Source organism: Pteropus alecto, unplaced genomic scaffold (genome assembly GCF_000325575.1).
Source record: "Pteropus alecto unplaced genomic scaffold, ASM32557v1 scaffold146, whole genome shotgun sequence".
Taxonomy (NCBI): domain Eukaryota; kingdom Metazoa; phylum Chordata; class Mammalia; order Chiroptera; family Pteropodidae; genus Pteropus; species Pteropus alecto.
Window position 1 is genome coordinate 29,576,335 of NW_006442107.1, and position 27,127 is coordinate 29,603,461.

At 38.1% G+C, this 27,127-nt stretch overlaps 1 protein-coding gene and 2 pseudogenes across 3 annotated transcripts in view; 2 read left to right on the forward strand and 1 right to left on the reverse strand.

Annotated features, from left to right (window-relative positions):
- Positions 1-27,127, reverse strand: part of EPB41L3 (erythrocyte membrane protein band 4.1 like 3) — a 217,473-nt gene that overhangs the window by 96,268 nt on the left and 94,078 nt on the right. Inside the window, exon 1 of one of the 3 annotated variants that reach the window (XM_025038693.1) lies at positions 1,888-1,983. The exons of the other annotated variants lie outside the window; for them this stretch is intronic. The gene's annotated coding sequence lies outside the window, so the exon portion shown is untranslated. Of the gene's footprint in view, positions 1-1,887; positions 1,984-27,127 lie in introns of those variants that run through there. 3 annotated transcript variants of the gene reach the window in all.
- On the forward strand, positions 21,925-22,043 carry LOC112469406 (annotated as a pseudogene).
- LOC112469461 lies at positions 22,125-22,243 on the forward strand (annotated as a pseudogene).

Genomic DNA, 27,127 nt, shown 5'->3' on the forward strand with positions numbered 1-27,127 from the left:
TACTAATAGCCTACCGTTGACCAGAAGCCTTACCAATAACAGAAACAATGGATTAATGCACATTTTGTATGCTATATGTATTATGTACTATAGTCTTACAATAAAGTGAGACAGAAAGTTATTATGAAAATCATAAGAAAAATACATTTATAGTACTGTATGTATTTATCAATACCATAAGTTTACATCATATATTTACGAGATGAATCATATCAGTAGCTACATCGATATTGTCTTATGATACAAAGCGCTGTAGATATTACACTTATTGCTAACACCAGACATCAAAAATGAAGTTATTGTGAAAAAGAAATTCATATTTACTTACAGATGTCATGATTAATGCACTGATAATGAAACAGCAACAATATGATTGCTTTATGGTAGCCTAGCATAGTCGATCTGATTGCTTCACGGTAGTAAGAAAATCTCCAAAAAACTCTCCAATATTTATTGAAATAAATATTTATTTATGCTATTCTTTTTGCTGAGAACATTTTTTCCTCTGCTTTTCACATGGCCAATTCCCCATTCCTCAAGTGTTGGCCAAGAGACAGGTGCCCTTTTTACACAGTTATTCTAATTGTGCCTCATTGTTTCCTTCCTAGAACTTACCAAATTTTTAATTATTCAACCCTCCTGTAACCTCCTTCCCTTATACTCAAGGGTGGGAATCGTGTGTGTTTATATCCCAACATACCCAGTATAGTAGTCCACCCTTATCTGCGAGGAATACCCAGTGGATGGCTGAAACTGCGCATAGTACCAAACCCTATATATACTATTTTTTTTTCCTACGCATGCATATCTATTATAAAGTTGAATTCATAAATTAGGCACAGTCAGAGATTAACAACAATAATAATAATATAGAATAATTACAACCATATACTGTAATAAAAGTTACGTGAATGTGGTCTCTCTCAAAATGTCTGATAACCAATCTAATAGCCAAGACAGCTACTAAGTGACTAATGGGCAGGGGGAGTATACAGCATGGAGACGCTGGGCAAAGGGATGATTCATGTCCTGAGCAGGATGGAGCAAGATGTCATCACACTACTCCGAACAGTGGCAATTTAAAACTTATAAACCGTTTACTTATGGAATTTTCCATTTAATACTTTCAGACTGTGGTTGACTGCAGGTAATTGAAACCAGAGAAAGCGAAACCGCAGGTAGGGGGCGACTACTATATCAACATCTTACCTACGACACAGTGGATATTTCAATAATTATTTGATGAATGACTAAACGATAAAATCAAACCCACTATCACATCTATGCATTTAGAAGTGAAAAGTGTAATAACTCTTCCTTATAGTCAATAATCATTTTAGAATCTCTCTTAAATGGATAAAGAGCAGGTATTTCTATGTTTTACGGAAAACAGAACTCAGTTACGACTTTCAGAATTGAAATCTCCGCACAAGGTAATAGACATCATTGGTCTGTTCACAGTAATGCTTTTATCAAAAACACAAAAAGAGAAAATATTCAGGTGGTTTAGAGACAAACAAAAAGTCACCGGATCATGAACTTAAAAAAACATCAATAAGTACTAGAAAAAGCCTATTTTAAAAGATGCTTAATTTTTCCTGGACTGCACAGTTCTTGCATATAAATCAGATCATTTTAAAAAATTTGGATACCTTCAGTATCTCCTATGACTATCATATTTAGGATCCTCTGTTATTATTATAGCAAATAATGGCTCTAACTTAATTAGATGTCTAAACTGTTACAGATGCAGAAAACCAGAATCATTTTTCGAACTATAAACATTTCATTTCATTTCACTTTAAAATCTATGTATAATTTTTATGGATATAATAAAATAATCAGCAGCAAATACATTGTCATGTGCAATCTGTGTGATCAACTTACATTTTTTTAGTCTCCTACTTCCTCTTCCATAAAACGCGGAGTTCAGACTAGAAGTTAGTGATGACTAAGTGAAATGGGTGTGGAGAAAGGGGCTGATGGTGGTGGAGGGAGCAGTGAAAGAACCTGCACCTCTTCTTTCAGTTTAAGCCAACAAGTCTGTCACCTCCTTCACCATCTTCTTCCAACTTCCTCACCACTTTTTAAACCTAGGGAATTTTTATATAAATGTAGTTGTAGTCTATACATCTCGTATCGATGCACTCTAAACTTTAAAAAGTTGTCGAATATGTGTTAAAATAGGAATCTTTGTAACACATAACATTAGTCCCTGGACTCACTATACTTGTCATGGAAGGACAAATTTAGTAAAGAAATACCCCAATTTTGAGTTTCAGTGTTATTATTCTAGTCATGAAACCATTTTGCACCTGCTTTTGTCTTTAATTCCATGACTTGTCCCTAAGGCAGAGAGCCAGCTATACAGAAGCTGAAAATGCAAAGTGGATACAGCCCAGCCACAAATCAGCTATTTAAATAATAAATACACCGTATAATACCTTACCTGTCACATATCACAAAAATCACAGAACCTCAAACCTCAAATAAACTCCTACGTCCTTGTCAAATATTTCCTAAGTATATTATTTTTTTCTGGCTATATGTATAATATAATGAATGAAAATCATTGCTGTTTTTTTACTAATTTTAATATAATAAAACTTTCATTTCTGTTGAGAGAAAGTAAAGTAATAAAACTTAAAAATGTAAGGCTTTGGAATTCTGGAATCTCACTAAAATCAATATTTAATTCCACATATCTGAAAGGGCATCAGTTCATATTGTACCTACGAGTGAAAGGTATTGACAGCCTAGATCAGTAAATTTAATTTCAAAACTTTTAAAAATAGTCTTTTTTCCTCCCCATATGCCAATATGCCAATATAAGCAAGCAATAAACTTTTTTTTTTAAACGGCAATCAAAATCATAAGCATCTAACTACAGTATTTCTAACTTTAACTCATCATTTTAATAATCTTAGTGTGCCCCTCCAATCTTGTACCCAATGCCAAAACATTTTTAAAACTGGATTTTCATAATTTTTGCATTACTTTGGTTTTTCTTTTTCTTATACTCATTCCGTGCTTTCTTGGATGACCCTTGACACTTCAAATCACACATTTTTCTTTCCAACTCATTAAAGATTATTATTTTCCAATGTTCCTTTCTCTTCTCCTGTTATCTTCACTTTGGACTAAACGTAGCTGTTGATTAATTCAGTCACTGAAAGTAAACACCATTACCCACAATCCCAAACAGAAAGTGATACAAAATGCTTGTTTAGTTTTGGCTCAAACCGTGCCCTTAATTTATACTAAATTTATCTTACTGTGTTTTGCTTAAGCTAAAAAGGTTTAGATGCCTATAAACTCCAAATGCAAAAAGCTAAAGTAAGAACACTCATTAAGTATGCTGGGATGATGGCAAGAGGAGTCCTTTATCTTTTCCAGAAACATAAATTGTGTTTCATTATGACTCTCTTAGGGATATATTTATTAAATGCTGCCAAAGGAAATGGTAATGAGCTTCAAAGGCAGCAGCATGCAGGTGTGAATGAAATCATATTCACGATTCACAATTCATTTCACCTACAAAAAATGGGCATTGTCATGCATCCCAGGCTTTTTTACTTTCCAGCTCAAATGTTTTGTTCCACAGAGGCAAAAAAAAGTCGGTTTATTCCCATCTTTTCCACTTTTAGAAGTAGCATCTCTAAAATCCCTATCTCCTAACTAAACGACTGCTAAATTAGCTTCTCTATTCAAATTTACCTACCTCTTTTGCCAATATGAAAATTCAGTGGTATTTTATTAAAAGACACAAACTTACGGCAGTGCAGGAAAATGCTTAATATGAATCTGTTGTTTATATGTAATACAGGATTCCTATGGAATAACAAAGCATTTTGTAAGAGAAAAACTCTTCTTACCATTTACCTACATATAGAAATGTAGGACTACAATGGAAAAATGTATAAAAAACAAGCTTTTTTCATTCTTATAGCTCAAATATAAACTTATAGAATAAGAGAAGCTAGTATACATACATACTCAGCTTAAGAATTTGAAACAACTAAATCCTATCCATTAGTTCACTAAAAATCATCAACTGCAAGCAAACTAAAAGACAGTAAAATCCTCTGGCCTCTCTACTGGACTCTATTTGCATTAAAAAAAGCGGGGTGGGGGGAGCCCTAGTATAATTCATCTTTAAAAAAAAACACACACACAAGAAATCAAATCAACCTACACTTGGTCTCCTGTTCTACCTTCTACAACCCCCATCTCTGCCTCTCCAGTACGGCCCCACCTCTTCACTATTCTTTAGAGCCATCGTTATGGAAAGAATTTTCTTCCCATGCTGTCACCACATCCTTCCTCTCACTCACTCTTCAGAGTACAGTTGACCCTTGAACAACATAGGTTTGAACTGCGTGAGTCCACCTATGCCCATATTTTTTAATTGACCCACACAGTTCAAACCTGAGTTGTTCAAGGGTCAACCAACTCTGCAGTTGGGAATCTGTGTATGCAGAGATCCCAGTGCAGCTGTAGGAGGGCTTCCTCTGCCCAGAGCGCCAGGACTCCCAAACCCTGGGTTGTCCAAAGGTCAAGTGCATCCTCCATTATTCTAGTAAACATTATTAAGGTTACCAGTGACCTCCCAACAAGCCGATAAACCCTATATGACGTCCCTTCTCATCTTTCATGTTCTCTGTGTTTCTGATGCTCTCTAGGTTTTCCTTCTACCTTTTCTGGCTACTCTTCTCATTTCCATTCGCTTCTTTATAGCCCATTTCTCCTACTCGATCTCTAAACTTTGCAGTTCTTTAGGAATCAGTCACATGTTTCAAATCCTCTTTATTGGAGAGCTCCGCCATTTCATTTCAAATATAATGACAGTTCTAAAACACGGATGCCTCAATTTGTGACCTCTCTGAGCTTTAGATCCATATACACATATACAACTCTACTTCTTACCTCTCTTACCTGGAGATCTCAGACACACCTAAAACTGAACATGTCCATCCACACCCTTGATCCCCCACCCCCATCCTCCAAGCCCCCCGGTCTGCTTCAGTCTTTCCATTTCAGTAGATGGACTTCCATCTGTCCAGCTGCTCATAATAGGATTGGGATGCCACCTCTCTTTTTATTCCCACTCAATCTGCTTCACATCTGTCAATTTCATCTCTGGAGTTGTGTTTAAAGAAAGAAGACAAAAGAATGTTCTAAACAGAGGTTACCAATCAGTTAAGAGCAGAACAGCATGAAAAATCACAATGCACTTTCTTGTGCGAGGACATGTGGTCTGCTGTGGCCAGAACATAAGGGAGTGATGAGAGATGATGAGACTAGCCAAGCAGAAGTCAAGTCTTGCAAGGTGGCCTCATATTCATTAAGGAGACTTCGTCTCATTATACAGAGACCACTCTGGCAGCCACAAGGATGACTATCATCAGAAAGGGTCAGCTGGACTCTTCCACTGTTTCAGCTCAAAATTAGACCAAACTAATACACCAAGCTGGCTTTGATGAGGCAGCAGTGGACCAGTTACTCCTCAAAGCACAAAATAGTGGGATTCAGGTCTAGGCATTATAAAACATCTTTGAAAACTTGACAATAAAGAGTTGAGACACTAAGTGTTTGTGACCATCAGACAATTCTGATTTTTAAAAATTAAGCTTATTGGCCATACTAAGTTCAAATCCTGTAAGCCTATACACCAAACCCTATCCAGCTGACTAACTTTTTAAGATTACAGAAGAAGAAGAAAGCTGGAGTATTTATGAAGATGACATAATTCAAAAATTACTTACAAAATGATCACTGTAAAACTGGCAGAGTATTTCCAAGACCTATTAGTATGGAGACAAAGATTTCATAACAGCATGGTACATCTACAATTCTGTGTGAGAATTTTAAACACTAAACAAGCCAAAAAATAACAAGGCCACAGTCTCCTGCTTCAAAGAATATGCATTTTAAGAGGTTACTCTGAGGAGCAACCAATCACAGTGCCCAGGGTAGAAGAACTAAGCTCACAGAAGGCCAGGAACTTTCAGCAAGTCTGCAGGGGGCAAGGAGGGCTTCCATGAAAATAATCTTTGTTTGATGAGAAAATAATCACATACCATTAGTCCCAAGTTAAATGACTAGTTGTAAGCTTTAGACGCAATTAAAAATCACAGACTACTTCAGGAAGACATAAAAGCAATCTGGAATAACTAAAAGCACAGGAGAGGCACCATGATGGGGCAGAGCCTTGATGGGGCAGGAGGGTGAGAATCAGCCGGGAGAGATTGGGTTCTGGCCTCAACTCTGCCACATGCTCTGTGATCTCAATGGAATTTGGCTTCCCTTTGCATTCTAAGATTCTGACATTTTAGGATTCCTGAGAATCAGAGACGTTGTATTAACAGCATGAAATCTAAAGAAATTCTGTCCTCCAAGAAAAGTGAAGATATATACTAACTGACCTTACTGACCTAAGGACATAAAGCAAGTAGGGCAGGCAATCAGCAGCATTCTACTGAGAAAGACCACCTCCCACTGCATGGGTAGCTAAAGGTTTCATTAACTATTTGAGTCTATTAAGGTCTTAATTCACTGAAACAATACTTTACCCAGATAATCCAAAAAAGCTGAAGGAAAGAATCTTAGTTTACTTAATACATTGGGAAAACCTGGTTTATTTTCAGTAAGCTGTTAGATTTTCTTTGTAAGTGCAAAATGTTTAGATCTGTGTGTATATGGAATTAATAAATGCAGTTTGGAAGAGAGATAAAGATAAATATGATGACTATGCAAGTGTCCACCTTATCAAATATGTATTCATATTTCAGAATTCACCTGGTGCCAAGTACCAGGGTATAAAATTCCTTATACTTTTGAAATATTTGTTCTCACAAATCCCCTAAATACATTTCAATAAACCAAGGAAGCAGCTGGCTCGCCCTCTAGAGGAAGGGGGACTTGCTTTAGTGAAGGATGTTAATAAAGTTCAATGACATCAGTAATAGTAAGAGAGGCAGGGTTTCTAAGGGGACAAAACTATTTTCAAATTAAATCTACAGAAAGAGTGACAGAAGAAGTGATTAAGGTTCTGTTCTGGATGTTTGTGTTATGATTCTGTTAAAAGCAAGGAAGTTCCCAAACTGGGATTCCTGAACTCCAGAGGCTGGAGAAGGAGCCTACAGATCTGAGGTTCTTTTGATATTTTAAAGGAAAGTATACATTTGTCAATGACATGGCTGCACAAACTAACCGAGTTTTTTGCTTCTGGTTGGATATTTATCAGTTAAGGCTAGAAATATTGGTAACATCACTTCTTCATTCATTAATTTGCTCCTTCAAGAAACATTTCTGGAATATTTATTCTGAAGCTTGGGGATACATCAGATAAAGATAAATAGGTCTCTGCTCTAGTGGAGCCTCCATTCTAATTGAAGGAGAAAAGGAAATAAAAAGTGTCAGCTACAGATAGATGTTATTAGATAATCCAATCTAAAGCAGATGGGTGGCCACTTACATTGGGTGGGTAGGGAAGGCTTCTCCAAAGAGGGGATGTTTAAGCAGCTTTTTGAATGAGAGAAGAATCTACCATGTGAAGATACAAGGGTTGGGATAATGCCTTCCAGGAAGACTAGTGCCCAGGCCCTGAGGAAGAAATGAGCTTGGTGTGGTCAAGGAAAAAGAAGGTCAAGGAAGCTGGGGCCCAGGAGGTACAAGATGAAGTAGAAGATGTGAATTGGGATCACATCCTTTCGGCCTTGATAAGCCAGTTTATGAAGTTGGGTTTAACGTAAAATGCAACGGTGCATATTAAAGTGAGGAATGATAGGGTCATATTGATGCTTTTAAAAGATCGCTCTGGCTTCTGAGTAAAAGAGCTGGGTGGGAGCAGGGAGACCAGTTAGTTAGCAGGCTATGGCAAAAGCCCAGGTGAGAGAAAATGCTGGAACAGGGTAGTAGGAGAAGAAATGAAATAAGTAATGTCCTTCAAGTGCCACTGGAACCTCTGACTGGAGCTTGGTGAAGACAGGGGAAATGGACTGAGCTGGTCGGTAAAATCTCTTATAAATGTTAGGTCTCTAATAAATACAGGGATCCCCAGTGGTGAGAAGACTGCAAGTAGTGCAATCTCCAATAGGCAAGGAGCTCACCAACAAACAAACATCAAGTTTAAACAGTTATTCTCCTAGGTGGTGCTCCATCACCTTTAACACGGGAAACCATCAGTGAGCTCTATGTCATCAGCAGTCATTTTTAAAAACTTCTAATTCAGATGAGAAGCACTGCCTGGCTTCATTGATAAAGAATGTATTCTTGCGGTCTAAGTGACAGCTTCAGACTTCCAAAAAACCAACAGATTAACAAGAAAAGCTTTGGCCTTTTGATACAGAATGTGTTTCTAGGGTTCATCTGAGAAGCTAATAATGGCCAAATGGCCTCTGTACCTATATGCTCCTCTAACACATAATCCAGCAAAAAATTTTAGTCTCCCTGAGATTCTGACATGGTTATCACTGAGATGCTGTCATTATCAGGGACTTGAATAGGTGAGACTCCTGCTGGTGCTCATAAAGGGCTAAATTTACATGTCTAAGTTGTCCACACGTAAATCCTGTCTTGCCCTGGCTTGGACTTAGAAAGAACCACCTCACAAAGCACAAGGCAGTGTTTTGCAAAAACATATTTGCATTTTTCCACAGTGACAAGCATTTTAATGTATTATTTAACATACAGCAGAAATACTTTAAAGACCTGGTCCTGGAAACTGCCAAATATATGTTTATTTATTTTCAGGGGTTAACATGAATACATGAATTCAGTTTCCTGATGGCTATGTTTATCACAGTTCATTAATGTTCCTATCATTGAAGGAAGGTTCAGAATTGACTATGACCTCATTTCTCTTAGCCAAAGGCCCTCACACAGTGTTCTTGAGGTTTTAAGCAAAAAATTAAATCAAAATGGAAATTTCAGCATGCCAATGAAATACATAAGAGCAGAGTGTTCAGCGCCTATGTCATCTGAACCCTAGAAAGTGTAAGAGAATAAGCTAAATATAACGACCATTTTCTGTTAACCACAAATTACTCTTTCTAAGGAAAAACCTGTCATTATGGCCTCAGTGTATAGATCAAACACAGCATATTTGCTTCTTAACTCTCTGCAAATATTATAAAATACTGCTTTATCGTTTTTCAAAAGAAAAGTTCGATTTCTAAAATGTATAGGATTGTCATGAGTTTGACAGTTGAAATAATTTCTCTTAAACCTTCTGAGCTTTTATTATTTTTTAATTAAGAGGGTATGGTGCTAGAGAAAGCCAAGAAAGCTGTTCACAGGGAACACACGAATGTGCAGTGCTAAGAAACCCTTGAAGTTTCCTCATACAAGCTCACTCCCGACTACCCAGAAGTGCATGTTACCCCACAGGACAAATGGGGACAGTAAGGTCTGCATATAACTTGCCCAAGGTCATATAACAAGCAAAGAGCCAAGAATGAAAACTGAATTTCTGCCCCCAATAACAGACCTCACAAGTTATACACTTCAGTGTACCAATAAAATCTACTCTCAACCTCCGATTCCTATTTCAGACCTGGACTTTTCAAAGTTATTGTTTTACATGATCATCTAAAATTCCATATTGCTAGCATGCTACCTTACTCTTCTACTTAAGTCAAAAATTAGTAAATTCAAACTTCTATAAAATTATATATTATTTTAAAGACTATTTTCCCACCTACCTATCACTATAAATACACACATAAAACATCATAGTACTAGTTTATTCCTTTAAAAAGAGTTTTCTAATCTAGTGTGAGCCTTTGAAATTTTGTTTCAGGTTGTCATTTTATTCCAGGAAAACAAGAAAATAAACGATTGCTGTTGCTTCTAGAGAAAACATGAATGGTACTGACTTGCTTCCAGCTTCTTGACAGTTTATAACTTTGAAGTGACTGATAGTGGCTTTAAGCCTCAAATAAAGAAGCCTAAATTTTAATTAGTTCCAACTTTAAAGGTTCTGGTAGTCAAGAGCTTGAATTGACAAGAAGCCAGTAACGTATATATTTCAATTCATAAATGTCCAACTCCATTGTTTAAAATGTTCAAGAATGCCATGGCTAAAATCAAAACAGGAGAGAAAAGGAGATAGTGTATTTCCTCTGTATTGTTGGCCAATTCTATCTTTGAGAAGAACATATTAGCAAAAAGATATCTTTGGCACACTAATGCAGGAACATATTTTTTCTATTACCCAACATCTGACTCTGCATCTGTGAGAAGTGAGGTGTGAACCAGAGACAGTGAATAAATTAAACCAGAGTCATTCTCTGTACAGTCATCTACCACCAAGTAAGCGCTCTTCTATACAATCTAAAATGGGTCTCCCTCACAGAACCATTCATTTTAAAAACAGGGGAGAGGTTATGGCTTCAACTCCCAATCTTTGCACCTCAGGGTGGGGCAATATACCCTCTGATATGGGATATCTGGGGGAGAATCCATGATTCAAGTTTCCTGTCACAGGTGTCAAGAACATGGTTGAGGACAACTGAAACAAGAATGGCTATCTCAAAACAACCAAACGACAAATACCTGTGCTCTAATTCTGTGTCTAGGAAATTGTTGCATACAAATAGCCGATAAACAATGAATGAAGGAACAGTCTGTGTTTCCGAGTCTCAGGAATACAAGACAGTATAGCAGGTCTCACTTATACCCAGGAGCCCTGTAAATTCAGATGAACAAAACACGGATCTGACCTGTCCATTTTCTGTAACTGCATGCACGTATCAAGGCTTTTATCTCTGTGGTTTGCTCCTAATAGCAAGCTTCATGCAGGCACCCAAAACTAGTCACCAGAAGGACATGTGGTGAGAATAAGAAGAAACCAAGGGAAATAGACCTTTCAAGGCCCCAGGTAGGTAAGCTGCCTGTAAATATTTATATCTTGCCTTAGAAAGGAGTTCTTGGTGGTGAGGCCTGAATAGTCGCACAACAGAAATCATATCTGATTAAGTCAATAAATATGAAAAGCACTTCTGCTACAAGAAAAAGAAATCAAATACACAGGAAAATTCCAGGTATTCTATTATTGTTTCCATTCAATACTTATAAAATTATACAAAGTAACCATTATTGGTGGGCTAGTGTTCCTTAAATACAAAAATGAATGAATGATTGAATATGTCAGCCTCATTTAACATAAACATGCCCTAAGTCCCATGTCTACAAATGATATCTTGGGAAACTAGATCTAAGTCAGTCTGACCCCTAAAGCCCTTGGCTTTTTTGTGGTACACTGCACTGAACAGAAATAAAAACCAGTTAATTGCTCTCAACTCCTCCCCACATAGAATATGCTAACTTTGATGAGTTTTCCTTTTTAATCTTGACACTTTCTGGGACATTTCTGTATTCCAAAGCCAAATTAATAGAATTTGGTTTTCACATTTCCATATCATGGATTCTTCGTCACTCCACAATTAATTACTAAGTGTTCATACCTCTTATCACAACTCTTACAGAGAGAGGAAATGGGAGCTGCTCTGGCACTCTGGATCCTTCTATGCTTTGGGGTTTTGACAGACTGTTGAATTTTTTCATCCTTCAATACAAACGTGAGGCCAAGTAATTATTCTGTTTTCACTGTAATGCATCAGCTTTCATCTTGCTGCTAGTAATGGATGGAGAATACAAAGACTGTTCTTAAAAGATCTCACTGGCACACAAATGAGCCGCTTGAGAATAGTGCCTCATCCAGTTTTCTGAAAGGACTGATAAGAGAGTCTTTACTCCAGGGCTGTTCACTGGGTGCCTGAAGCACTGAAAGGGTTCCCCAACTGAGCCTCAAATCCTTTATAATTAACGCCTAGGAGACTGGCTCCACCACCATCTTCCCTCCTGCCTCCCATGTGACTCAGTAGATAAAAACGCAGCCCAAGGCTGGAGCTGCCTTGAGGAGTTGAATTTCACACACAATGTACTAAAAATGACTGAACAGCTACAGGTGTGATGTTCCATTTACATCCTTTTTCTCTAATTGGCAACTAAGCCAATAAACAGCTCTTTTAATTTTTAAATGCACATATTTCCAGTTCACTGGGGATTAACTAAAAACCCTACAAACAAAAATAAATTTGAAGAAAAACTAAAAGGCTGAAAAGGAGTTCATCTTAAGATGTTTTGATAGATTCTTTATGGTCTAAGTTTTTTTTAAAAAAAAGGTTTAGTCACAGCAATATCTGCTTCACTTCCTATGTTGGTAATTTCTTAAAATTACTACACTTTTCACAATGAAATTAGTTTAAAATCCTTTAACTTATTTAAAATGAAAGCAAAATAAATCTGTCTAGCTGGAAGTTTTATATGTAATTAAAGAAGGCACACTAACTTACTTTCAAACTCTTCTATCCAGAGGGGTCCTCGAATAAGCAGGGAAAGGGGTGTTTGCTCCCCTAAAGTAGACTTGGGTGGAGTCAGGTTGGGAAGATGAGAAACATTGCAATGCAAGTTTACTAAAGAGAAATTACTACCGATAAGAGAAGATGATGTTGGTCCTGGTACATTTACCAGGGAACTCTCTTTACTGAAAAGAGTCACACAGATTTAGGGCAGAATGAGAACTTCCTGGATTTCCACTCTTGTTTCTGATGTAGAGTAGGAAAAATAAAGGGACAGAGGAAGACAGATTAAACTATTCCAATTGAAGAGAGTTGATACTTTCTGATGGAAGAGATGGGCTTTCAACGGAGGCCATAAGTTGGAGAGGGCAGCACTAACTACTACCCCTGGACAGGCTGTGGATTGAGTCTGGGGTTTTCAACATCCAAACTCATCACAAAAAGACATATTTAAGTGATAAACCAAAACAAATCAACAAAATATTTCTTCTTAAAGACACATTTATCACTTCTTTAAAATATTTTGTTAGCTAGGTGACTTTCCTAATTTTTTAACTTAATTTTTTATTTAAAAAGGATTTATTCTAATATAATTTGCTTTAACACTTCTGAAATACACCTATTTATCCTCCACTAATATAACTTGGTGCCATCCTCGAGTGGGTAGAGCAAACCAGTGAAGGTTTAAGGGTTGAGGAGGATGGTACTCAGACCACTTGGATCAGAATCACCTGGGACTCTTAATTGCCTATTCCCCAGACCCTCCTGCAGGTGTAGAATCTTTGGAGTACAGACGCCTGGGTTCCACTCCTATCAATTTAATCAGAATCTCTGGTGGCAGGTCCTACGTATAGGCAAGTTTTAAAAGCTACGCTGGGATTCTGAAATTCAGGCTGAACTGAGAACAGTAGGACAGTATTCCTGTCCTTTTAATAAGCACCCAGGTGATTCTTTCACTAAAGCTTGCTAACCACTGGCCTATGTGGAAATTAACAGCCCTAAAGCTATTGAGTGACTACATTTGGAGACAGAGATGACAAGTACATAATAGATCATTGGCCCTGGTCAAGGCCACCAATTTGTGTTTATTTTCATTACTGCGAGAAAATCAGCCTAGCAATCTTACTGCTTTTTGCGTTTCATAAATGCATATGCCATTTTGTCTTTGATGGTATATGCAAAAGGTATGTGCAGACCATATGTTTTTGAATTTTACACCTTTATTTTAATAATATGTAACACTCATTACAAGCTATATTTCCCATCTCAGTCATGCTCAATCTTCTTCACAACAGAATATTAAGTAATAGATAGTGAAAAGAGTACTATCCACCTATATTGGTGATGATTATTACTGAAACAAGGATGAGAACATTTCATTTCCTCTTCTTCCTAAAAGAAGCACCTCCCTTAAATTGAAATGGGCTTCCGTTGAGAGGACACTTGGAGAGGAAGAGAAAGAGGAGTGAATAGGAAAGGGGGAAAAATAAAACCCAGCTAATTACAATTCACAGGCTACCTTTGCTTTCTACCTTAGAGACAACTCCAATCTGCACACCCAACTAGCCCTTATCCAGTGCTTCCAATTCAATTACATAAAAATTGCTGAGCATTCACCTCTGAGTCAGGGTCTTGGTCACCTATTAAAGAGGTTGCAAATACATAAAAATCTTACTTTAAAAAAAAAAGCTCTCATGACCAAACTTCTTATTCACCCAACCCCAAGCAACAAGAAAACCTGTCAAATCCTTTCTAATGACATCTTTACTATATTCTTTTCACTCTGGCAGCCCAGCTGAGCTTTTCCCTGAACAGGACGGGAGTGGAGCTGGCATTGGGTTCAAGTGGATTTCAAGCGCCTTCACCAAAATCAGTTTGTGATGTACAATATTCCAGCTAAGAACTAGGAACGCAGTATTCTTATAGCTTGGGAAACACTGGTTAAGAAAAGAACATAAAACAGTAAAATAAGGGCACAGATTACAATCGACTCTCTATTGTTTTCTACTGGTATTTGTCTCCAGTTGGATTCTTGGCAAGTTTGGAACTGAGAGGCTATTTCTTTCTAAGCAATAAAATATTTTCAGTGGTTCCCCATCCCATCCTCCTCCCTGATACAACACCAAGGGCAACCACATCCTGAGCCTTCGCAACTCTCAAGCCTCACTTTTATTCACAAGACAAGCTTCAGCAGTCCTGATACTGAATGGTGTATAGGTCTTCAAATCTCTATGCCCTCGAATTTGCTTCCCCTGGGTCTAGAAGCTTCCAATCCACCCACTTTACCCATGCAGTATTAAACATTATGCTTCAAAACAGCTCTGAAACCATCTCCACTCAAATCTTCCAAGAGTTATCACCCTGACCCCCAGAAACAGTCTGTCAAGCAACCACTACACTTCTGCATATTCCTACCTTTATGTATATCTCACTGTATTTATATTAACATTTGCTCCTGAGAGTCTCTGCTGCCAGACACAAGATTCGTAAAGGCAAGAACAAGTTTTAACTCTACTAGCAGTCTACTCAAACCTAAGATGTCTAAAAGTGAACTCCAGAGATTTCTCCCCCAAACCAGGGCATCCCCAAGTCTTCCCCCAATGGTCAACCCATCTTTCCAGTGTCTTAGGCCAAAGAAAATACAAAATCAACTAACAAAGACTTCCAAAATTTTAACTCTCTCTACTAGAAGTCTACTCAAACCTAAGATGTCTAAAAGTGAACTCCAGAGATTTCTCCCCCAAACCAGGGCATCCCCAAGTCGTCCCCCAATGGTCAACCCATCTTTCCAATGTCTTAGGCCAAAGAAAATACAAAATCAACTATCAAAGACTTCCATGCACTCCACATTAAGTCCCTTCAGTAAATACTGTGCCTCTACTATCCAGAGTGTGACCGCTCCATCCCTCCAGCACTTCACCTCCACAACTGCTGCCCCATCTGGCCCATCATCTTCACTTGCCCAATTACTCCAGTATCCTTCCAATTGGTCTCCCTCCCTCTGCCCTTGCAGTCTCTGTCATGTTTTCAGCCAGGCTAATCCCTTTGGAACATAAATCAAGTTGTATCACTACTCCACTCAAAATCCTCCAAAGATTTCCCATTTCACAAAGAGTACATTCCAATCACTATATCCTGCCTGAAAGAATGCTGCACAAATGTTCTCACATCATCTCCTTCTCTCCCACTTACCCACGCTGGCCAGCCTCCCACTTTCTCTCCCATTCCTCTGAGACAGCAGGACACTCCCATCTGGGGCCTGCTATTCCTGCCTGGAATGTTCTCCCAACCCCGCCACCTCATTCCCCCACCTCATTCATGTCTTTGCTCAAATTCACCTTCTCAGTGAGGCCTCCCTTGACAACCCCCTCCACTCCCTATCCTTCTTTCCTGCTAGGTTTTTCTCCATAACACTTAATGCTAATGCAATACATGAAATATTTCACTTACTTACTTTACTTTTTATCTGCTTCCTTCCACTGGAGGCGCCAAGCCCCAGGAGGGTTGGGATTTTTATCTGTTATGATCACTGTTGTACCCCCATTGTCTAAAAAAGTCTCTGGCACAGAGCAGGTGCTCCATGAATGTTTGCTGAATGCATGGACTCAGCTTTGGGTCTTCAGGCAGTGGGACAGTGAGTGTCAGGCACTCAATAGGTGCTCATTAGATTATGTTTCCTGAATGAGGACACACTCATCTGCTAAATTCCTGAAATGCTTTTTAAAACTGTGGTCTCCCCACAGTTAATTTCTAGGCAAAATGGCACTATAATCAATATGCTTACTGAAGTTCCTAGAATCATTTTTCATAGAAGACAGCCCAACCTAGTGAAAAGAGCTTAGGCATTGATGCCAGACAGACATGGGCTGGAATTCTAGCTCTACTGCTTACTAACTGTGCATGCTTGGACACTGTGACCTCGCAAATCTCAGATTCTTCATCTTTAAATATGCCACCATCTATCTTAGAAGGCTACTGTGAAGACTAGAGACGATGTCTATAAAACATGTAGGAGATCCCCAATAAATTGTAGCTATTATTATTATTACTTCTTAATTTCTCAAAATGCTCTTAAGAAATTGCCCGATGTGGACTATTCTTTAATAAAGTAGGAAATGGGACAAAAGTCAAGATTTCTAAGTCCTGGTCCACTATGGAAGAAGGGCATATCCAGCACGGTCATTGCTGTCTCTAGTGCTGATACTCTGGAAATTAGAGGACGGGAGCCTGATCCACCAGACATATTGCAGAGTCACACGTTTCCACCACAGGGATGGATTCCTTTAGGGCCTCTCTAAAACAAGGCTGAGAGATAGCACTAGGGTCTCCAGATTCGCATTCTTAAAAACTGCTGGGACTCACTGTCCTCATGTCCACCTCTAAGGATGGCCTCCATATGCGTGGCACCTGCAGGGCAGTTTGGATACTGAGGCTGAGTAAGGCCCAGCCACAGCACACTCTAGGCGTGGCTGGACTTAAAATTATTTGTACACTCATACATTGCCCCCTGTACACTCATGCAGAATGCACTTGTTCCACATTTACCTAAAAGAACACTCCATTCTGTGTAAAATCAAAAAGGCAAAAGTGTCTATTATATAGAAAAGCACTTAAAAAATGATCTATCCATCCCATGTCATGACTCTGATGTCATTTATAGTGTCTCCTTTATGATGGAGCTCCACCACAGGCAGACTACTGCTTGTCCAAACTCGCAAAAAATCAGAATCCAAAGGACATGGAAGACATCAGTGCGAGATCCAAGAGGCATCATATAACTCACCTAGCTTCCATTCAGCATTAATGATTTGGTGTGAGCTTTGTCTCTTCCAAAAGGGGGTTAACAATAAAGGCCAAAAAGGCATCATTTAAAATATGAAAGACATTGATCAGAACTTTTAACCATTTTTGCCAATTGGTATCAGTCAATGATCTCCTACGAAGTATTCAAATTTTAACAGATTATGTTAAAATTTTAGCTATGTCACTTACCAACTTTGTTAATTGAATTAAGTTAAACTCTCTGAAGATAAATTTTTATCAATTGTAAAATGCAGATGAAATATTTCTCACAATTGTTGAGAATTAAGTAAAATAATGTACATAGAGTAACATTTAATATAATACAACAGACATGGAGGCATTCAGTGAATGGGCCATCATTATTTTTAGACCAGTGGAGCAATACCTCTCATACTATTTCCTGGCTACGATTTATTCCAATATTAGTGAGGGGAAAAAACATGAACATTTTGTTAAAATCTAATGAAGGTTTGGGCATAGTTCCTTAAATCTTACGAAATATTTATCTTCTCCTTTAGTGCTTTATAGGATTCAAGGATTGCTAGTGCTAAGACAATCATAATTAATAAACCAAATTAAGGGATAGGTTAAACTCTTTCCTTGCCACTCTGTCAGAAAAATCACAGTGGCATCTATCACTTCTGTGCACTTGTCATTTCCAGTAATGTGTTTACATGAACTCCACTGAAAAAATCTGAGCTTGGGAAACAATTGCCTTAGCTCAGGACTCTCTCAGGAGGGAGATAAGGAAAAAGGGTTCGGACAAAGGTTACATGGAACAATGATGCCCTTGTCAGGAAGTCAGGAAGACAATGAAATGGGTATCAAGAAATCATGACTATAAAATCATAATTACTAGAGCTTACTTCTTATCTGATCCTATAAATATTTTATCTTTTTCATTTAGCTTCCAGAAGGCATGATTTTAAAAAAATACTTCACTTTCCAAGTTCTATTCTTCCCCTGTGATGGGGAAAAGAGAACAATTAACGACAGTGTAATTTTTACATGAACATTGTCCAATACAGCAGAAGATATACCTCCCACTGAAATATCTTATTTTTCTAAAATTTGTGCGAAGTATTTGTTTCCATCTATTTTCTCTACACATTCCCTCATTCTCCATCACCATGTAGTTGCTTCTTATGTGTAACGGCATCTAGTAAGAACCACAGTTATTTGACGTATCCATTTTTGATAAGTCTGATAAGCAACACACTGACCAGTTAAGCAGAGATTACATATGAACATTTAAAAAAGCACATTGTGCTTAACAGTGAGAACAAAGATAATATTAGAGGTTTCCTGTAATCAGCCTTGACTGCTGAACAGTCTTTCATGTAAGGGTCACAACGATCAATCTTAGAACAGGCCAGATTTCAGAGTCCGATCAGATAACATGCTTGGAGGTAATAAAAGAGAAAATTTTCATAGTCAGAGACCAGCAATGCTAAGCAGTTCTTCATAAAAATGCAAACCAGTTTGCATTTGCCTGAGAGGATACTCTAACTCTGACAAAATAAACCAGAGGACATGTAAGGAGACCAGCCCCAGCAGCAGAGGAAGGAGGGCTCAGAGGGTCTTCACCGCCCTCCCTGCCTCCCACAGTGAACATTCATTTCCTTCAGTGGAGGACTGAATCTTAAAAGATCACTCCAAGTCATCCATTCCTAGGGACATGATGGTACTGGCTAGGCCATCAGAATCATGGCAGCTGCCTAGGACAGCAGGGATCTGCAGGTGGAGAGTTAAATGTTGTAAGAAAAAACGATTGTAGATTTAAACCAAAGGAAGACACTGGTCTTCCTATTTCATGGTTTGCTACTTTAGAAGCACAATCATCTAAAAGGAATCAGAAGAGATCAAAAAGTGAAGTGTACAGGCCCCTAATAGGATACACTTAAACCAGAGGTACGGTTTAAACTCACGAAGAATCTGTGGAATCCGCCTCAAATGGCTTTGCTTGCCTTCTTTTCCAAAGCACTTTGAGTAAATTTGTACTAATGGGATTTTTGTTGTTTTGCTATTTTTATGCTTTGTTTCAGTATGTAAGATAATTATTATAATCTTTCTCTTTATAATCATCCTTGATTCATAACCATTCACTCATGTAATCTGCCATTTGATCACATTTACATGTTATATGCTGGGTCCCCAGGGTCTGATATCTTGTTTTCGATTTGGCCTGTTTTTTATTTTTACCACTGAACAACATGTAATTCACTGTAACCATTAAGACAGTAAATACATACAAATGAGTCACAGCTAACCATGAACCTAGGCTTGGGTCAGGAGGTACTTGTAGTCCTAGGACACATACTCACCCCATACTACAGATGTAGTATTTCAATATGAAATCAGGGAGAGTTAGAATTGCCATACCGGTTTTAAAATAATACTTAAGGGCTTGTACTTCTGAAAAAGAACTCTTTCACATCACGAAAGTTATTAATGTGCTATAACTACACACATACTGTCTATTTTTGTTACAAAATTAGTACTGGGACTCTAGGGAACACCTGCATCTGTAGGCTCTCTGGTCTACCAACAGGCCCCATGTCATGTCAACCAGGGAGGGTCATGATTTGACACATTATGCTTAGTGATGAGGATTAAGAGGGACCAGTGGTCCAAAAAAAACACAAAACCAAACCAAATTCCCAGGCAGCTGGAAGCCCCTCATCAGTGCTCAGGAGCAGTGCACAAGTTCTTGGAACACTGGCCACACTGCTCTGCCATTATCCAAAGCCCAACCTGATCACAGGCTCTTCTTCAGCAGAGAGTTTTTAACTTTTCATTCTATTGCCCAGCACATAGAGCACACATTTGTTCAATAATTATATGCCGAATAAATTCAATACTTGTTTTATTTAAAGTGTAACCCCATCACCTTCAAATCTTACCAGATAAAAATGAAATTTATATCAATATTTTTTACTTAAATGCTAGCTTCATTAACCTATTCTCTTATTTAGAGAGGAATAAATGAGGAATAAAAAATACACTGTAGGTATCAATCTCCTAATAAAAGGAGAGTATTTGAAATAACAATATTTGTGTGTTGTTCTTTTATTCAAGTGAGCAATAATTTATAATTCAGCTCCATAACCAGCCTGCATTTCAGAAGCTCTGGGGTACCTGTTAACATAGTAAAAGTACAAAGAATCAAGTAATCTACTTTGACCAAAGACCTTCATTCCCAATAAACCCAGAGGCAGACTGTGGACTATCAGCCTCTCACTTCTCTATGCCTGCAGTGGATATTTTGGTAAATTTGATTTGCATTAGGACTTCTACTCTAAGGGAAGGAGGAAAAAGCAAAGTGTGAAATTCAAGTGAATTAATATGACTTCTCTCCAATATCTCTTTAGAAAAACTGAGTTGAAGAGGCAGTAAGAGACAGTTAAAGGAACAGAGCCCCAACCTTTCTTTTAATAGCTATTTTTTAAATATGTGTACCCAACAGTCCCTTATTTGTAAAGGTAATCGAAGACTCCAATTTTGGGTTCTCCCTTCTTTACAAAGGGGCAACTTGGCATTTGCCCAGATTTATGTTTTTTGTGTGTTTTGTTTTATAATCCTAACAAAATCAAAATAATTTCTGGTCAAATATGTATCTATAGTTCACAATAGTAAACTGAAGTTTTGGGGATTTCTTTTCTATATTTACCACATAAAAGCATTAAGAGTAATTTTCAAAGTGCTAACTCCCAATGCTTACTTTTCCAGGACCCTCCACACCCCAACCTTACAGACAAACACAGAATACCTCCTGGGTAGAAATGCATGCCAGAAATAAGGCTGAAAAATCATAGAGGACCATCTTGCTAGGGATTAGGAATGTAGGAAAATTAATCTGTACCCAAATCATTTCAAAAGGCTTCCTGAATAAAGACATATTTGAGAATAGCTTTCCATAAGACAGGGAGATCAGGTGGAGTTAGAATGTTCTGGTCATATTCATCAACACAACCACAAAAATAGTGTTTACAAGAAGTAGAAGGCATTTAGACTGGATTATATTGCCCAGTCAGTTGTTCCTTCAACAAACAGCACAATGTGTTAATGCTAGCAACATAATGATGAACAATGAAGATGTCACGTCAATATAAATTTCCACCCTCAAAGATCTCAGTCTAGAGGGAATATAGGCAAGCAAATAGTTCTAAAACAGAGCTGAGGAATGCCATAAGATGGAGGAGTCCTGGATGCTACAAGATGTGGAGAAGGGGACTCAAGCTAGCCTGAGGAGGATCAGGGATCCCTTTCATCAGAAAGTGAAATCTGAGATGCAGAGAAGAGAGCACAATGGAGAGTGTCCAGATTTGGGTAGGGGAATGTGGATGGTAAGACAGAGGAGGCTACAGGGGCAATCAGGAATCAGATCACAGAGGGAACTCATCAACACATATTAGGAGCAACAGAAGACAAGTTAGAGGTTTTAAACCTTGGAGTAGCAATGTCCGAATGATATGTCAGACACATCATGTTGGCTAGAGAGTAGAGAATAATTAGAGAGAAAACCTGGGGGTGAAAGTAAGAAAGGAAGACCAGTGAGGAATGAGTTATGACAATCCAGGCAAAAGATCAGGGCCTGAATAATTGTAATGTCATGGAAATAAATACAGAAGAGTTTGGGGGCAAAGGGAAAATAGGGAGCTTTAGCTCTTCCCATTATCTCCATCATTTACAACTTCCACCATAAACCATATCCTTCCCCACATCCCAAATAATAATCTAAGTTAAAAACAGCTGGGTCTACGGCCATGCTACCCTGAACAATCCCGATCCTGTCTGATCTCGGAAGCTAAGTAGAGTAAGACCTGGTTAGTACTTGGATGGGAGACCATCTAGGAAGACGAGGTGCTACAGGCGTAAAAAATAAAAAAATTAAAAAATAAGGGAGCCATATCCTTCCCCACACCCCAAATATTAATCTAAGTTAAAAAGAGCTGGGTCTACAGCCATGCTACCCTGAACAATCCCAATCCTGTCTGATCTCGGAAGCTAAGTAGAGTAAGACCTGGTTAGTACTTGGATGGGAGACCATCTAGGAAGACGAGGTGCTACAGGCGTAAAAAATAAAAAAATTAAAAAATAAGGGATTGTGAACTGACAAAGTCCTTGCAATGTGAGGTCAACCAAGGGTTGCTTCGCCTAAAATAAATGAATGAATGAATGAATGAATGAATGAATGAATAAATAAATAAAAAACAGCTAGCTATGCAAATACAGGTACAAGATAATTCTCCAGTTCCAAATAGCTTACTTGGCTATGCCTCACCTATATAAAAATGCTCAAGCAACCAAAAAGGGGACAATAATGTGTTCTACAGAGACGAGGGTCCACAGAATATGGTGTGACGAGGAAAGGGCGTCGAGCAGGGCACCTGCGCATCAGTGGATGGTGTGTGCAGTCCAGTTTGGGGAACATGACTATAATAGTTACCAGCGCTCTCTCCCAAGAATTTCTGGTTCTCTTCTTTTTAGGCACATAGTAGGATCACACATCCTCATCGGTCTGGATCCCTCAGTTATTACCATGAGTAAAGACTCATTGCCAAAACACAATGTACATGAAGCTCAAGCAAGACGTGAATCTTTGCTCTTTTAAGCCACAGAGACCTGGGGTTGTTCTAACAGCATAACCTCGTCCATCCTAACTCACTGAACTGGAGAAGGCTACATGTCTGGTGTAATAAGAGAAGAGAAAGCCAGGTATGTTTGTGCTGCATTAGAAGGACAGAGAAAAAAGAAAAGGTAGGATGACCAGATTAAATTGAAGGTGGAAGTTTAGAAAATGTAGACTTTTCTCTCATTTAAATATTTAAGGGGGACTTCGTCTGTGACCATGTCAGGAAACTGCTCACACCATTCACTGGTCTCCCTCTGTTATAGAGACACATTACAATAAAGAGGACAAGAGTAAAGATCCAGTTGTGTAACTTTAGGAAAGTTACCTAATCTTTCTGAGTCTTAGTGTAGTAAATAGAGATACTAATCATAATCTTCCCATATCACCAGTTTATGAGGATTAAATAATTCACATAATGTATATGACACATATAAGTATATATTAAGTACTCAAACATTAGACATTATTTATCATTTATACTTCAAATTCCTAAACCCAATATGTACAGAATATAGCATCTTAGAGTAATAATGGCTCATCTAAAGTAGAAAATTAAGACAATTTTAATGCATGTCCTAAGAGAAACCCGATGATAAAGAATGGTATAGCAAAGCCAAAGTTACATTTTAAATGTGAAATTCACTTCAATAAAAAAAGTAGTGATGACTTTGGTTTGATTAATACAGAGGCAAAAGCATAATTATAAGGTTACAAAAGTGGAAGAAAATGAGCACTTTCCTCAGTATGTCTTGTGTATTAAATTGCAACTCTTAACAGCAACATAGCTGGCATTAACCCTTATGCAATGATTATTTCAGTGTGAAGCACTTCCTCCTTCCTGCCCCAACCTAACTGAAACAAAATGCCAGAACATCTGTTAATATAGTACCATTCTCAGCATTGATTATGGTGCGAAGTTCATTTTCCCTTTACAGGATAAAACAAGAAAAGTTAAGCTGATATAAATTTTTATACCTAATGGCAATCACAAGTAACACACACAGTTTTGCACTTTTTATAGAGTAACTTGAATACACAAATAAGATGTCACATTATGCACATGGTAAAAATATAGGTTATGTGATTAAGATTGCTCTTGAAATACATTTTCTTCCTCCCATAAGCATTATAGTCCACCTGCAAATAATTATTTTTATTTCCAAAGTCATCTCCTTTGCAAAAAACAAGTACGCGAACCGAGCCTCCTTTGCATCAGATATTATGAATGTATGTATCCATCTTATTTTTATCAAGAAATATCAGAATATTGAAAGTTACAAGGAAACAATATATTTTCAAGTGAACCTCTTAGGAGAAATGCTAAGTGTGAGAAATGTTTTTATTCAGAGGAATCATTAACATTTTCTGGATATTATTTTGGTGCTCGAGGGTTGTTATTTTTAAAACAGAAGGACTATTTCGCACACCATGTGTTTCTGATGAGAAGGTGGGATTTCCTTGCTCCTAGAATCCATAGTGAAGACAGGGCACAGCTGAACCTATAATATTCTGATATTCTAAATTACATTTATATAACATTTATTTCCTATGCCATCTTTAAATGAGCATGCATTGAACGAAGCATGAAATGTTTCAAACATGATTCTGGAACTACAAAAGGAATGTATGTGTTCTTTTCCTCATAGTGCTTTTTGAGCCAATACTATTCCAGTGATTGACCATTAATATATTATTGCCAGCACTAAGTAGGGTGATTTTCACAAGTGTCTAAAGCCAACATATGCTGGACAGGCCACTTTACTTTTATTCTATATGCACTCTGTTCCCTGGTGCCCAAGGCAGACAGCTGTCATTTCCATTCAGGCCTTCTGCTAACATTTTCTGTAATTCCTAAGGGGCTTCCCAGCCTATAATTAGACTTTCCAGCTGCCGCAGTATACACTGCTTGAGGGAACTGAGAATTTTTTGCTTTATAGCATTCCTTATAAAGTCCTCTTCAAGATGGTACTGCTGGAATAACACTATTTGAAATTCAGCTTGGAGAGCAAATATGAATTCTTCAACCATTTGCCATCATCAGGTCTGTTTTACAAGGGGGGAAGCTTTGCTCTAAAATGAACTCTGAGCTAACCACATGAGTAGGGAACTGAGACTAAGCATAATAAATGGGGAAGTACAAAACAATAGTAGAAACTTCCTAATTCAAAGTTGCAGAGGACATGAGTATCGAATCAGTTACAACAGCTCTCTTAGCCTTTTACATGATTCTCCTTCCCAGGCACCATCCTCAGGCTTACGTGAAATGGCACAGCACAAAGGAAGTAAGAGAGAGCAGACAAAAAGCTCACCCCGTTTCAAAATCCTCAAGGCCAACAGTGCCAGAAAAGACAGCGTGCAAGTCAAAGACAGCAGTAAGTCAAAAAGTAAAAGAAGCAGCACTAAATTGGAATAAGTATTTAAAACAAAGATAAGTCTGAGTTTTGAAAAAATGAAAACATTTTCAAAACACAGAGCACCATCCACCACCCCTCTAATTTTGGTCCAACTGTTCATGGAAACGAATGTACAGGAGCAGACTTTCTCAACATATTAGGACCTGCTGCAATTGGAAAGGGAAGCCTGTGCACGAGGTCATCCTCAACCGCAGGGAGAAGTCGCTTCCCTGACTAGAAAGACAATTGAAACTCAAGTGCCCATAAAAAGTCAGATACTCCAAAAGCTAAGAACTGATACAGGATCCTCATGGGGCTTTTTTACAAACATTCCAGGCACTGTAGATGCCTCTGGCCTGTGGACCACACTTGAAATGAAGCCCAGTCCAGGGACGGATAGTCACACAAACTGTGGGTGTGCTTCTCCTGGGCAACGACACACACCATGACTGGAAAATACCGTGTTCTTCAAACTGAAAGAACAAGATAGCAACTAAGACCAAGGGTTCATCTATTTTGTGGTTGTTTGAAATGCCAGACTTAAGACAAATTTAAGAGAATACTTTAAGGAAATATATAAAGAATAAATATGAAGACTCTTCCCCCACCCCACCCCACTCCCCACACAAATCATCTCTTTTATCTGAAATGAGCATTGAGGAACTCTTGTTCCTCTTACTCTTCTATTAGTCAGTGAGAAAATTTCTCAAGACAGAAATCATAGGCCAAGGAGAGACTGGTGTGTCCATGCTGGTTTCTAACATTATCAGTTGTTTCCCATGAGAATTTTTCAATAAACTAAGGTTTATTCTTCCCATTACCAAGAAAAAAAAAAAAACTATTTTGATGAAAATAATTGTCAAGGTTCCTTATACCCCCACAACTCCTTAAACCAAAAATGTACACTTCTAACATTCTCTTTTTCACAGCATGCGGCTAGATTATTGTCCTGCATATCAGCTGGTATAAATTTGAGGAATGTAAACTCCTTTTAAGATTGGCCTAAGCAAAACAATTGAGGCAAACTTGTTTTTTTAAAAACTCAGCTGTTAACATTTATATATTTACACTACTACAAATTTAATTAGCAGAGATAACCAAGACTTGATGACTACATAAAATTTGGTGATCAGAATAGTTAAAACTAGAGTATGGGAAGTTCCCAAGTGCCAATTAGCTATATTCCAAAATGCTACTTATAAAATGGCTGTCAAGAGCCAGCAATCCTATGTTCTACAGAAATAGTGTCGTAAATTATAGTTAGGCTTCAAGAACTGCCTATAAAAATCTTAAGCTAGAATGCATGTGAGCAATATTTTAGTAGAATCCTTAAAGCCCATGTGACTCCTTAAATCCAGCAGGGATTAGCTGTGGGGGAGGAGGACTGGGTATTGCTCTAAAAAATAAGCATATCAGTTTGTTTGGTTCATGGCTCCATCTCCAAACATTATAAGCAATTCTTGTCACAATTAGGCACCCAATATTTATGAGTGAATGAAGAGATAAATGAAAGAATGAAAGGATACACTGACTGCAATCTGAGAGTCTGACAGGGTGAGGGTTTGGCACGATCCCACAGGAAAAGTAGTGTCAAGGAAAGAAAAGAGGAAGAAAGAACAGGTAGGGGTAGCTTTCAATTTGAATGTTCATATAGTGGAAATGACTTATATGCACCTAAAAATTAACTTATTTTTAAGTGGAAAAAGTCTCCCTCTCACCTTTTTGGAGTCCCAATATGCCTCCACAGAGGACACAATGCTTCGTTTTTTAGTATTCTCCCAGAAATGTTTTAGGCATAGTTAAGCACAAATATGTATATAAACTTCTCCCCTTTAAACAAAAGGAAAGTATCTCATACACACAGTTCTGCACTATGCTTTTTCCATCGGCAGCACAGGGTAACGTCACTATCCACACACAGACACCCCCCC